Source organism: Apium graveolens, chromosome 3, assembly GCF_009905375.1.
Source record: "Apium graveolens cultivar Ventura chromosome 3, ASM990537v1, whole genome shotgun sequence".
Taxonomy (NCBI): domain Eukaryota; kingdom Viridiplantae; phylum Streptophyta; class Magnoliopsida; order Apiales; family Apiaceae; genus Apium; species Apium graveolens.
In genome coordinates this window covers 128,689,673-128,701,276 of record NC_133649.1, presented here as the reverse complement: position 1 = coordinate 128,701,276, position 11,604 = coordinate 128,689,673, and the positions used below count along the sequence as shown (strand labels likewise).

General features: G+C 35.2%; 1 long non-coding RNA gene across 4 annotated transcripts; it reads left to right on the top strand.

Annotated features, from left to right (window-relative positions):
- Positions 1 to 1,956: 1,956 nt before the first annotated feature.
- Positions 1,957 to 4,809, top strand: LOC141712742 (uncharacterized). Of its 4 annotated transcripts, XR_012571692.1 has the most exons (5): positions 1,963 to 2,460; positions 2,708 to 2,776; positions 2,959 to 3,044; positions 3,930 to 4,131; positions 4,724 to 4,809. It is a non-coding gene; the product is annotated as an uncharacterized LOC141712742 (long non-coding RNA). The 4 variants fall into 4 exon arrangements; XR_012571691.1 differs by having other exon boundaries at positions 1,957 to 2,460; positions 2,646 to 3,044; positions 4,731 to 4,809; XR_012571689.1 differs by having other exon boundaries at positions 1,957 to 2,460; positions 2,646 to 3,044.
- The last annotated feature ends 6,795 nt before the right edge of the window (positions 4,810 to 11,604 follow it).

Below are 11,604 nucleotides of genomic sequence, written 5' to 3'. Positions count from 1 at the left end.
TAAGTCATGATTGACTTTAACTAGATATGCAGAATAGGTAGATTAATTGTATATAGATGATGTCTTGTAATTCTGCATAAATGAAATGAAGTCAAGTGCCAAATAGCTACCAACGGATGATTAACAAAGCTATCGACGGATGATCAATATAGCTGTCGACGGATGATCAACAAAGCTGTCGACGGATGATCAACAAAGCCATCGACGGATGATCATGTAATCAACGGATTATCAGTTCAAACATTCGTTGACAGTGACAACACAGTCACATGCGTCGAGTGTATGCAAATGGAATGTGGTAGCCTATTCAACTGGGTTTTCGAGAACAAAGAAGCATTGTCATTTCCATGCTATTATGAAGATATTCAAAGATGCTGGAATAGAATAATGAAGTAGCATATATTAGACTTGATAGTTTTTGTTTTATTATCTTGTCTTATTGCTTTGTAATCTTGGTGATATATAAACCAAGAAGCAGCAAATAGAACAACTAACTGAGAAACAAGGAGATAAATATTTGTAAGCTGAATTCTTAGCATTTCTCTGCATTCTTAGTTGTTCAACATTTGTAAGCAGCTGTGAGCTTTTTGCTACACATAGTTCTCTCGATATATATTATATATCTCTGGTGGATACATTCAAATCCACCAGAAAGTTTTTAAAGACTTGTGTTTTTAATTACTTGTGTTTTGATTCATTTGAAGCTATTATTCCGCACTCTGCAAATCAATTCACACTGATATATATATATATATATATATATATATTTAAGTTAGAACAATTTTATTTAAGAAAAAGTTTCAAGAATTCCATTCAACCCCCCTTCTGTAATTCTTGTTGAATTGTTAAGGGACTAACATTAACCAATTAACTCACTTAATTGATCAATTGCACCAAGTGAAGACTAGCTAAATGAAATCAAAGACCAATTAAATATAGTCGGATTGGCTGTAACAACCTCTTTCAAGAACCGAGATCACAATTATTTGGAGTATCAACACACTACGCCGTAGATGGCCTAACTGAACATTTGAGTAGGGGTGTTACCTTAGATTATATTACTATAGATGTGAAATTTTAACCCTATCAAAACTCCTACACTATACGGGTCACTAAAGCTATAAGACTGTGTTGCCATAGGCCACCGAGGTGTTAACTAGAGCTAACATGATATAATGTGTTGCTATAGACTAAGAATAAAAGAAAATTTAAATTTAAACCAAAAATAAAATTTATTTTTATAAATATTTGATTTGGACAGATAATTCATGGATTCGTCTTGGAAAGTAATATTATATCAAATAATTGAGTTATGAATATTTTGTAACAACTAAAATAGTTTCTTTAAATATAAAATTATTTATTAATTATTTTGATAAATTTAAATAATTTTGATTATAAAATTACTTCTTTAATTATTTATTCTCCACTAAATAAAGCCCCTAATAGTTTTATATATTTTATAAACTAATAAGCAGTTTTATTATAATAATTATAATGTGTAGAATTAAATAGATTAAAAATATTTGAATAGAGAAAAAGGAAATAATGAAAAATTAAATGGGGTAGGCTGGGTGGCAAATATTTAGTTTTGAAAAAATAATTCAATGATTTGCCTTAGAATGTAAAAGTATATGAAATAATTGATTTCTTTACATTTTTAACCATTAAAATAGTTTATTTAAATATAAAATTAAAAAAATTAATAATTAGCTTAACTAATTTTATAAATTTTGATTAAAATTTCTAAATCTGTAAATTAAAGCATGTAATAGCTTTATAGTTTCTGCAAGTTATTGATTTATAATTATTATGACAATTATAATGTTCATAATTGAAAATGATTAGAATATTTGGAAAAAAAATTAAAAAAAAAATAAATGGGTCAGGCTGTTTACATTTAGATTGGGTTTGGGTGGCCAAATTTTCAACAGAGCGGGAAATAAATTTTTCGGATAAAAATGAAAGTGGATTGTTTAGGCTCAATTATATTTTCCCTCTCTTCCTCTTCCTCTCTCTCCCCTCTCTATCAGCCACACATTCAAGTTATGGGTTGGAAGGGTTTCAGGTTTTTTAACCCATATCAGGTTTTTGTTGAAGCGCCACATAAACTAATATAATCATCGTCATTGGGGCCATGACGGAGCCGCTTCAAAGTGGGGCGAGTATCCGGGTCAGGATCCGTTGATTGAAAATCATCGTCGTTGTCAAATTTGGGGGAAATGTTAATCGGGTCTGAAGGGGGCTGCATAATCACTAGGTCGGGTGTTGGGTCATTGAATTGGGGCTCCGAATCGAGGTCAAAATCGATACGTTGAGCATCGGAAATTAGACAGCAAGAAGCGGGTGTGTATATATGGATTTTTAAATTGAAACGAGAAGAAGAGTCTTGTAAGGTTTGGGAAATGGCGTCAAGAATGAATAGCGTGTCTTGAGTCTGATAATCAATTTCTCATTTCTGTATGTATTCTTTCTACACCCCCTCTTTCCTTTTATTTTATTTTTAGTTTCAAACACCTAATTCTCTATTATTTCCCCCTGTGAATCAAAAAGCTTCTCTTGTAAGGTTTGGATAGTTGATGTTTCTTTGTATATGTTCTAGGGACTTGTCTCATAACAAGCAATTTGTTGGTCTTGTGTTTTAGGGGTCCAAATATTAATATATCAGAATTGGAGTCTCTATTCTCAGCAGTTGTTCCCCCTTCAGGTAAAGGTGGTCCAGGGTTTAAAAAATTCACATTCCCCAATAGTGAACAAGCCTGAAAAAGTGCAGCTGGTAATATGTTTTCTATTTCTTTCAACTGTCTATCTATTTGTTTATCATATTATGGGATTTTTATGGGAGTATGTGGGATTTACTGTAGCAATCTTGCATTAGATTCCAGCTGGCAATCTTGCATTAGATTCCACAATGTGTGCATTAAACTCTCAAATGTTTAGTTGTGTATTTTCCACAAGGGCATTTGGAACAAGCTGCCTCTGCCTCAAATTTAACACACATTGAAGTTTCTAACTTTGGCCTCATCCCTCACGTTCAGCTACCGGTAATTGTTACTATATGTTTTTTGTTTAGTGTTTGATGTTTTGTGCATTTTAGAAATGATTTCATTTTTTGTTACTTGATTAATGGCATGGCTTAATGTTGGTTTTTACATTATGGGTTGATATTTTAGAATTTTTTTGAAATAGGCAAGAAAAGTCTTTATGGACTTTCTGTAATCTGCCTTTTAAAAATTTCTATAATCTGCATTATTGTAAACTTTGTTACTTTCTGTACATGTGGTTCGAGATGGTCCATCATCAGGTTTGTTATACACTTGTGTTTTATATATGCGAGTCACTAAATATATTTCCATTTGTATAAACATATGTTATGTTCAAGCGTTAATATTTGGGAATCTTAAACTGAAGTTTATGCATTTTTGCACGCTGCTTTAGTATGTGAGAGCCAGATACAAGACATATATAATTCTCACATCTGCTTCACTTTCATAGTTATTTTATTTTGATTGCCCCCATTTGCTCCAAAAGAGTTCAGCTACAACTAGGCTAGGTCACAAAGTGAAAAGTCTGATTTGCAAAATTGTGAAGTAATAAATTTAAGCTGTACATGTAAATCTTTTTTCTCCTATATGGAACTAGAATGCAATTTACTTCTAATTTCATGAATAATTTCTTGCAGAGTGTGTGTGCGTACATGTATATTATTGAATTTGTATGCGAAATTATAATTAATATTTCAAAAACAGTACTTGCCTAGTATTCTACATGTGATAGAACATGTTGTATCGAACAGCTGAACAAATCGAAGCAGCTTGATCTTGTCCCTTGGCTGAAGAGACAAGCCGCTAATGGCCCATATGATTGCATTTACAGAATGATCAACAGATGCATCTTGAATAACCAGGGTCATATGTTTTTTGCAACAGGAAAACCTCATCCTGATGACGGTCCCACCAGCCTTCTCAAGGTCTTCCACTTCATCCTTGATAGGCAAAGCAATCTGGTAGCAAGTCCCAGATCTCGGCTGGTCATTGCAGAGTGCGGACAAAGGACTTGAGACATATCCTCATGTCTGCAAGCAACACAATTTTTGTCAAAAGTTGATCGCACGTGAAATCAGATTACAAGGTGATTATCATAATTCATTACATGAACACTTTCCATTGCTAAAATGGTGAAATCTCATGCCATCTTTAACATAAATTTCACGTCTTTTCAATAGCGAAATATATTTAGCTGAAGTATGGCAGTCACACAATCTTGCATTCTTGATCACCCTTATGGGTAGAAAGCTTTTACTCTTCATCAGTCCATATGTAATTTCCAGTTTCTCTGTGTGAGCAAGCAGTATTTTCTCCTTCTCTTCCTCGTCTTTGTTCTGATGCACACAATTAGTATCCGGTACATATCCTAACTCCTTTATTGCTGAAAGCAGCTAATATAAATTATTATATATCTCCCCTTCATCAGGATGACGTTTTCCTGTTGCAGAAAACATATAAATTGTGTGATTAATTTATATCCAGCTCCAAGTGTTTCCTAATTAAGTTCACAGGGTTATCACCATTTGTTTTTTTATTAAATTGAGGCAGCTAAATGCAGGACAGATTGTCATGAATGAACAGAGACCTGTTCATCCTAAGCAACCTTGTTTTCGTTTAACAGTAACTTGCACAACACATGACCAAGTGATTTGGTTTTAGTTTCAATCTGTCTGAAGAATGCAGGATTTGCGAGTAGGAAATGGAACCACATCAAAGAAAGGGGATATGGTAGTGGTAAGCCACGTTTCCACAGCCTCAATTTCTGAGAGAGGTTCAAGGGACATGTTCACTATTAAAGTAAGAGATGGAGATCACAATTGAAGCTTCAGAGGATTAGAATAGTGTTTAAATACACAACACATATATGGATTTTAGTACATACCAGAAATACTTGATTGTATACTTTTACAGAAAATTTGTTGATGTTATAATGTAGTTTTTATAGAGTTTGATTCATTTTTTGTACTAATTCAAAAGTTCATATTGAAAGGCATATGTCATAGCCTACTCGTTTATTCGAGTATTTAACTCAACTCATATAAGAATGTAATAAGTAAATAGTGGATCAATCATCAGAGAGATCTCACAAAGTAACATCTGTCAAAGAATAAAGAAACATTGTTCATCTGCAGACTTGAAGATTCACTGGAAGAAGTTCAAGAATTTGATCATGCCTCAGTGATATAAATCAAGATCGTGGATTTAATCAAGTGACAGAGATCTCGTCAAGGTATCATTTATTACAAGGATTCAATCAGAACAACAAAGTCAAGACATGAAGAAACGTCACGAAAGTTAGTCACTCATGAACCAGACAGTACATCGAGTGTCAGCATTGAAGTGACGGAATTGATTCATAAGTCTCAGTGACTTTCAGAAGATTGTCAGAAGAATGGTTGCTGCTCAGAGTTAGTATTAATTCTCCATTAATTAATTAAGTCATATAATTTAATTAAGAAAATAAATTATATCTTCAAGGATTAATTTATTAATTAATTGAATTAAATTGATTAATTAATTTAGAATTAATATTAAGGAATTACAGAATTTTAATTGGTTTAAAATCTATTTAAATTGAAACAAAGCAAACTGATTGTATTAGTATGACAATCGGTATGACAATCAATAGTCATACCGAAAGTCATGCTAATTCATTTAATTGTCTTGTTAGAATTTTTATTAGATTAAAAATCTGTTATTAATCTTTGCAAGACAATCTGAATTGTACTTATGTAACAATCGGTATGACAATCAATTGTCATACCGAAAGTCATGCTGGTTCAAAGGATTGTCATTGCAGTTCATTTGCATTCGGCTGTTTACTTAAAAAGAAACAAAAGAAGCAGAAGACAAGATCATCCAAAAACTCAGCAAAAACAGAACATACAGAAGAACAAAAGAGAAAAAGAAGCAGAAAAATATTACATCTATTCTGCAACTTCAAGATCAATTTCTAGATTGTAAAGTTATATCCAATCAACTAGAAATACTTATCTTGTTCTTGTGTATCAATCTAGCGGATTAAAATCCCTAGAACTTAATCTCAAATCGCTTTTAGCATTTGATCTTTTAATTACAAAAATAGAAAAAGTTCATGTTGAATTTATTCTAAATTTGTAATAATTGATTTGAGATTAATCCCTTGTAACCGATACCGTAGTTGTAACACCTTTCAAGTTTAATAAAAGTTTTATTTAACTTGAATTTTGTTTCACAATTTTATTCCGCATTTTATTCGACTAAACGGTATTGTTTGCATTCAACCCCCCCTTCTACAAACAAATTGGGACCTAACAATTGGTATCAGAGCCTTCTGATTAACGTACAAATCTAGATCCTAGACTTTTGTGTTTCTTTCACTTCTTGAATTTTTTATTCACTCAAAAAATTCATAATGACTACACAAAAAGTTGGAACCGTTAAAATTCCACTTTTCGATAAAGAAAATTATGTTATATGGAAGAAGAAGATGCTACTGTTTTTACAGGTTGCTAATCCCAAATATTTGCAAGTGTTGAAGAAGGGTCCAAAAATACCTATGGTTATTGAACCAGAGGTAATAGAAAATGATGTGGTGATCACCAAAGCGAGAACTTATGTGAAGGATCCTGAGGACTTCTCTCCTGCTGAAATAGAAGAAGCTTCCCTGGATGCTAGCCTTCAATTAATCTTAGTAGATTCCCTTAATCCCCTAATGAATAGACATGTGATGAATTGTAAAGATTCCAAACATATCTGGGAAACTATTGAGATTATTAATGAAGGCACAGAGGAAGTTAGGGAGAACAAACTAGAAATCCTAACCTCTGAGTATGAATACTTTAAATCCAATCCAGGAGAAGGAATCACTGAAGTGTTTGAGAGGTACAATGCATTGATCAACAACCTGAACATTAATGGTAAATACTATTCCATCAGGGAGGTCAACAAAAAGTTCCTTTTGACACTGCCAACTCATCTCGAACATAGAATCACTGCCATAAGAGAAGCAAGAGATCTGAGTGAGATTTCTTTGGAAAGGCTCTATGGTGTGTTAAAGACTTATGAGTTGGAGCAGATTCAGCAAAAGGAAGTTTACGGGAAAGGAAGAGTGGTCAGCACGTCTACTGCTCTAGTAGCTGATGAACAGCAACAACAACCACTATATCAACAACAATCTCAACAGTCAGATAGAATGGTACAGTCTTCCAAGGTTGAAGATAATGTGATAGTAGCAGAATTTGATTCTCCTACTACAAATCAATCAGGAGATGATTATTATTCCTTGGAAGAACTGGAGCAATTGGAGGATGAGTCAATGGCCCTGATTGTCAAGAGATTCTCAAATGTCAGATTCAAAAGGAATCCCAAGTTCAAGTACAAGTCCAACTACAACAGATTCCAGAAAGGTGGATCTTCATCCTCTAACACCAGCAGTGGTGGGTATAAAACAGGGATGGTTGATCGAAGCACCATTCGATGCTTCAACTGTAATGAGTTGGGACACTTTGCCACAGAATGCAGGAAGCCAAAACAAGCAAGGAAGAACTCTTACGATTCTAATCAGAAGAGTAAATCTGAAAGGGCGTACCTGGCAAAGGGAAGAAGCTGGGATGATACTGACAGTGAAGATGAAGAAGTTGGGAATCTTGCTCTCATGGCTAGTGATGCAAGCACCTCATCGTCAAGAAAAGAGGTAAAACTTTCTGATGCTGAAATGGTTTATCATCTAAGAGGTAACTTAGATTGTGCTCGTCGTGATAATGAATTGTTAAATCAACAAATCAAAGACCTTGAGAAAGAGGTCAATGAATTAAGACTTGTGCACATTAATCAAGATAAACTTAAAGATCAAGTATCTTTTCTAGAGAATAGAGTTGACTGTTATAGACAACTCGAAACTATTCTCAAAGACAAGATCACCGGTCTTGAGGCTAAGGTTAAAGCTTACTTTAATTCTTGTTCGAAGTCCAAAGAGTTTTACAATAAGCAAGCTGTTAATCAAACACACGGAATAGGTTATGATTACAATGCTGCTATTGGAAAAGTAGGCATAAACTCCCCTCCTCATGTATGTGCTAAAGGCAGGGAAGTACCACATGTGCTTAAGGGTGTTGATGAACCCCTCTATAAGGAATCAATTGCTGAACCATTTGATGAGACCTCTTTTATTATTCAAGAAGAAATCCGTGCTGAAGATAATGCTAATGGGAAAGCTGTCTCCAAGACAAGTGTGTCAAAAGTTCCAGTCAAGGTTGTGAAAGCAACTGAGACTAACTCAGACACACATGAGTTGGATAACACAAATGCCATGTCTACCATGCATAAGTTGCCTATTGTTAATCCTTCTCATAAAGCATGTGGTGTTCCTGATTGTATGTCTTGTGCTTTTAATCTGTTGTTTGCTTATTTTAATGGTAAGCATGTTTCTAATGATAAGACTACTCCTCGTCAGCATGTGAATAATAGAAAGCATGATAGGTCTAAGACTGCTAGTCCTCCTAAAGCTAGAAAGGAGACATTTGTGCCTAAGCCTAAACATAAATTTGATAAGGCTGTTTTAAAGGTCAAATGTTCAGTCATTGAGAATGTTGAGAATAGTGAAATTAAGAATGTTGTTTTGCCTGATAAAGGCCAATTTTACAAGTATGCCGGACCCAGCCAAGCTTGGGTTCCGAAGAAGTTCTAATCCATTTGTATTGCAGGTCATTAAACAGGTACAACCGGTAGTGTGGATTCTTGACAGCGGATCGTCAAGACATATGACCGGAGATAGAGCCCTGCTATCAAATGTGGTTGAGAAAGCTGGCCCAGTGGTTACCTTTGGAGATAACATCAAAGGTTTAACGGAGGGATATGGCTGTTTGCAAGCTGGAAATGTTATCATTGAAAATGTATATCTTGTGCAAGGACTTGAACACAATCTGCTTAGCATTAGTCAGTTCTGTGACAACGGCTACAATGTTTTATTCGACAAGCTGAAGTGTCAGATTCTGCACAAGAAAAGTGAAAAACCCTCCTTAATGGGAATCCGGAAAGGAAATCTGTTCGTAGCTGACATGAACTCTGGAAGCAATCTTGAAGTCAATTGTTTCTATGCAAAGGCATCGTCAGATGAGAGTTGGCTATGGCACAAGAGACTTTCCCATCTCAATTTCAAAACAATGAATTCTCTTGTCAAAAGAGAATTGGTAAGAGGTCTGCCTCAGCTGGAATTCTCTCCAGAAGGACTATGTGAGGCTTGCCAGAAAGGAAAGTCAAAGAAAGCAAGTCACAAAGGCACTGACACATCTTCCATAACTGGTGTTCTGCAATTATTGCACATGGATTTATTTGGTCCAGTTAATATCCTTTCTATGTCAAAGAAGTGTTACTGTCTTGTGATAGTTGATGACTATTCCAAGTATACGTGGGTTTTATTTCTTCACTCTAAGGATGAAACACCACAAGTTGTGATTGATCATATCAAGATGATTGAGTTAGATTCTAACGTCCCTGTTAGAGCAATAAGGTCAGATAATGGAACAGAATTTAAGAATGCACTTCTCAGTGGATTCTGTACAGACAAAGGGATTACCAGACAATTTTCAGCTCCTAGAACCCCTCAGCAAAATGGAGTGGTAGAAAGGAAGAATCGTACATTGATTGAAGCTGCAAGAACGATGTTAAATGAATCAGGTCTTCCAATGTACTTTTGGGCTGAAGCTGTCAATACTGCATGTTATACTCAGAATCGAACTCTAATCAAGAAAGACTTCATGAAAACTCCTTATGAGATTTTGAATGAACAGAAACCTTCTATCAAATACTTTCATGTATTTGGTGCCAGATGCTTCGTGCTCAAGGATGGAGATGATCGTCGTGGTAAGTTCGAGGCAAAGGCATATGAGGGTATTTTTGTTGGATATGGAAGAAGATCATATAGAGTGTATATCATTGATCAACACAAAGTAACTGAAAGTGTCAATGTTACATTTGATGACACTAAACTCCCTAGTATCCAAACTGAAGATCCTTCTGAGAAACTGAAGTTTGATGATACGTCAGATTCAGAGTCAGAACATGGTCAAGAACCTGAGGTTGTTGCTGGTGAAGAACCTGTTAATCCTGATGATACTCAAGGTAATAGTGATGGAAACTCTGGCAACAATGGAGATACCACTGCTACTGACGGAGAATCTTCAAGTCAACATGGCAACAACTCAGGGGGAGATGCTGAAGGATCATCTAGTAGGACACAACATCACAATGAATTTCAAGGCGAATCATCAAGATCAAATCTTCCAAGACAGACTGTCTGGAATAAAGCTCACCCTTTTGAGTTGATTATTGGTGATCCAGATGTTGGAGTCAGAACTAGACGTGCTACTCAAAATGAGTGTCTGTTCTCAGGATTTCTTTCTGAGATGGAACCTAAGAAAATTGAAGAAGCACTGACTGATCCAGATTGGGTGATTGCTATGCAAGATGAACTCAATCAGTTTGAAAGTCAACAAGTCTGGAAACTGGTACCTAGGCCTGTACACAAGAAAGCTGTTGGTACTAGGTGGGTATTCAGGAATAAACTAGATGAAGATGGTGTGGTTATAAGAAACAAGGCAAGACTGGTAGCTAAAGGGTATTCTCAAGCTGAAGGTATTGATTATGATGAAACCTATGCTCCAGTGGCTAGACTTGAGGCCATCAGGATATTTCTGGCATTCGCAGCATTTTCAAACTTTAAAGTTTATCAAATGGATGTCAAGAGCGCCTTTCTGAATGGAAAGCTGGATGAAGAGGTATATGTAGAGCAACCTCCTAGTTTTGAAGATCCAGATCATATGGATTTTGTCTTCTTTCTTTTCAAGGCTATCTATGGGCTAAAACAGTCTCCAAGAAAATGGTATGACACTCTCTCTGAATTTCTTATTGAAAATAGCTTTATTAGAGGTGTCATAGACAAAACTCTCTTTTCTAAAAAACATAAGAATGATACTATATTAGTCCAAGTCTATGTGGATGATATAATATTTGGGTCTACTAATGATAATCTCTGTAAGAGATTTGCTAAGTTAATGCACAGCAAGTTTGAAATGAGCATGATGGGAGAGCTGAAGTTCTTTCTTGGATTACAAGTAAATCAAAGGTTAGATGGAACATTTATTTGTCAATCCAAGTATCTCAAGGAACTCCTCAAAAAGTAGAATCTAGAGGATTCTGCATCAGCAAGGACTCCATCAACTACAGCTGTCAAGCTTGGACCATGTGAAAACTCCATTAAGGTAGATGTCACAAGCTACAGAGGTATGATTGGCTCGTTACTCTATCTTACTGCAAGTAGACCAGATATTATGTATGCTACATGTTTATGTGCAAGGTTCCAAGCGGATCCTAGAGATATTCATCTCGTTGCTGTTAAACGAATCTTAAGATATCTTAAGGGAACACCAAATCTAGGTATTTGGTACCCTAAAGAATCTGGTTTTAACCTTGTCGGATATACAGATTCAGATTATGCAGGAAGTGTTGTTGATAGGAAAAGCACCTCAGGAAGTTGTCAATTCCTAGGAAGCAGGCTAGTCTCATGGTACAGCAAGAA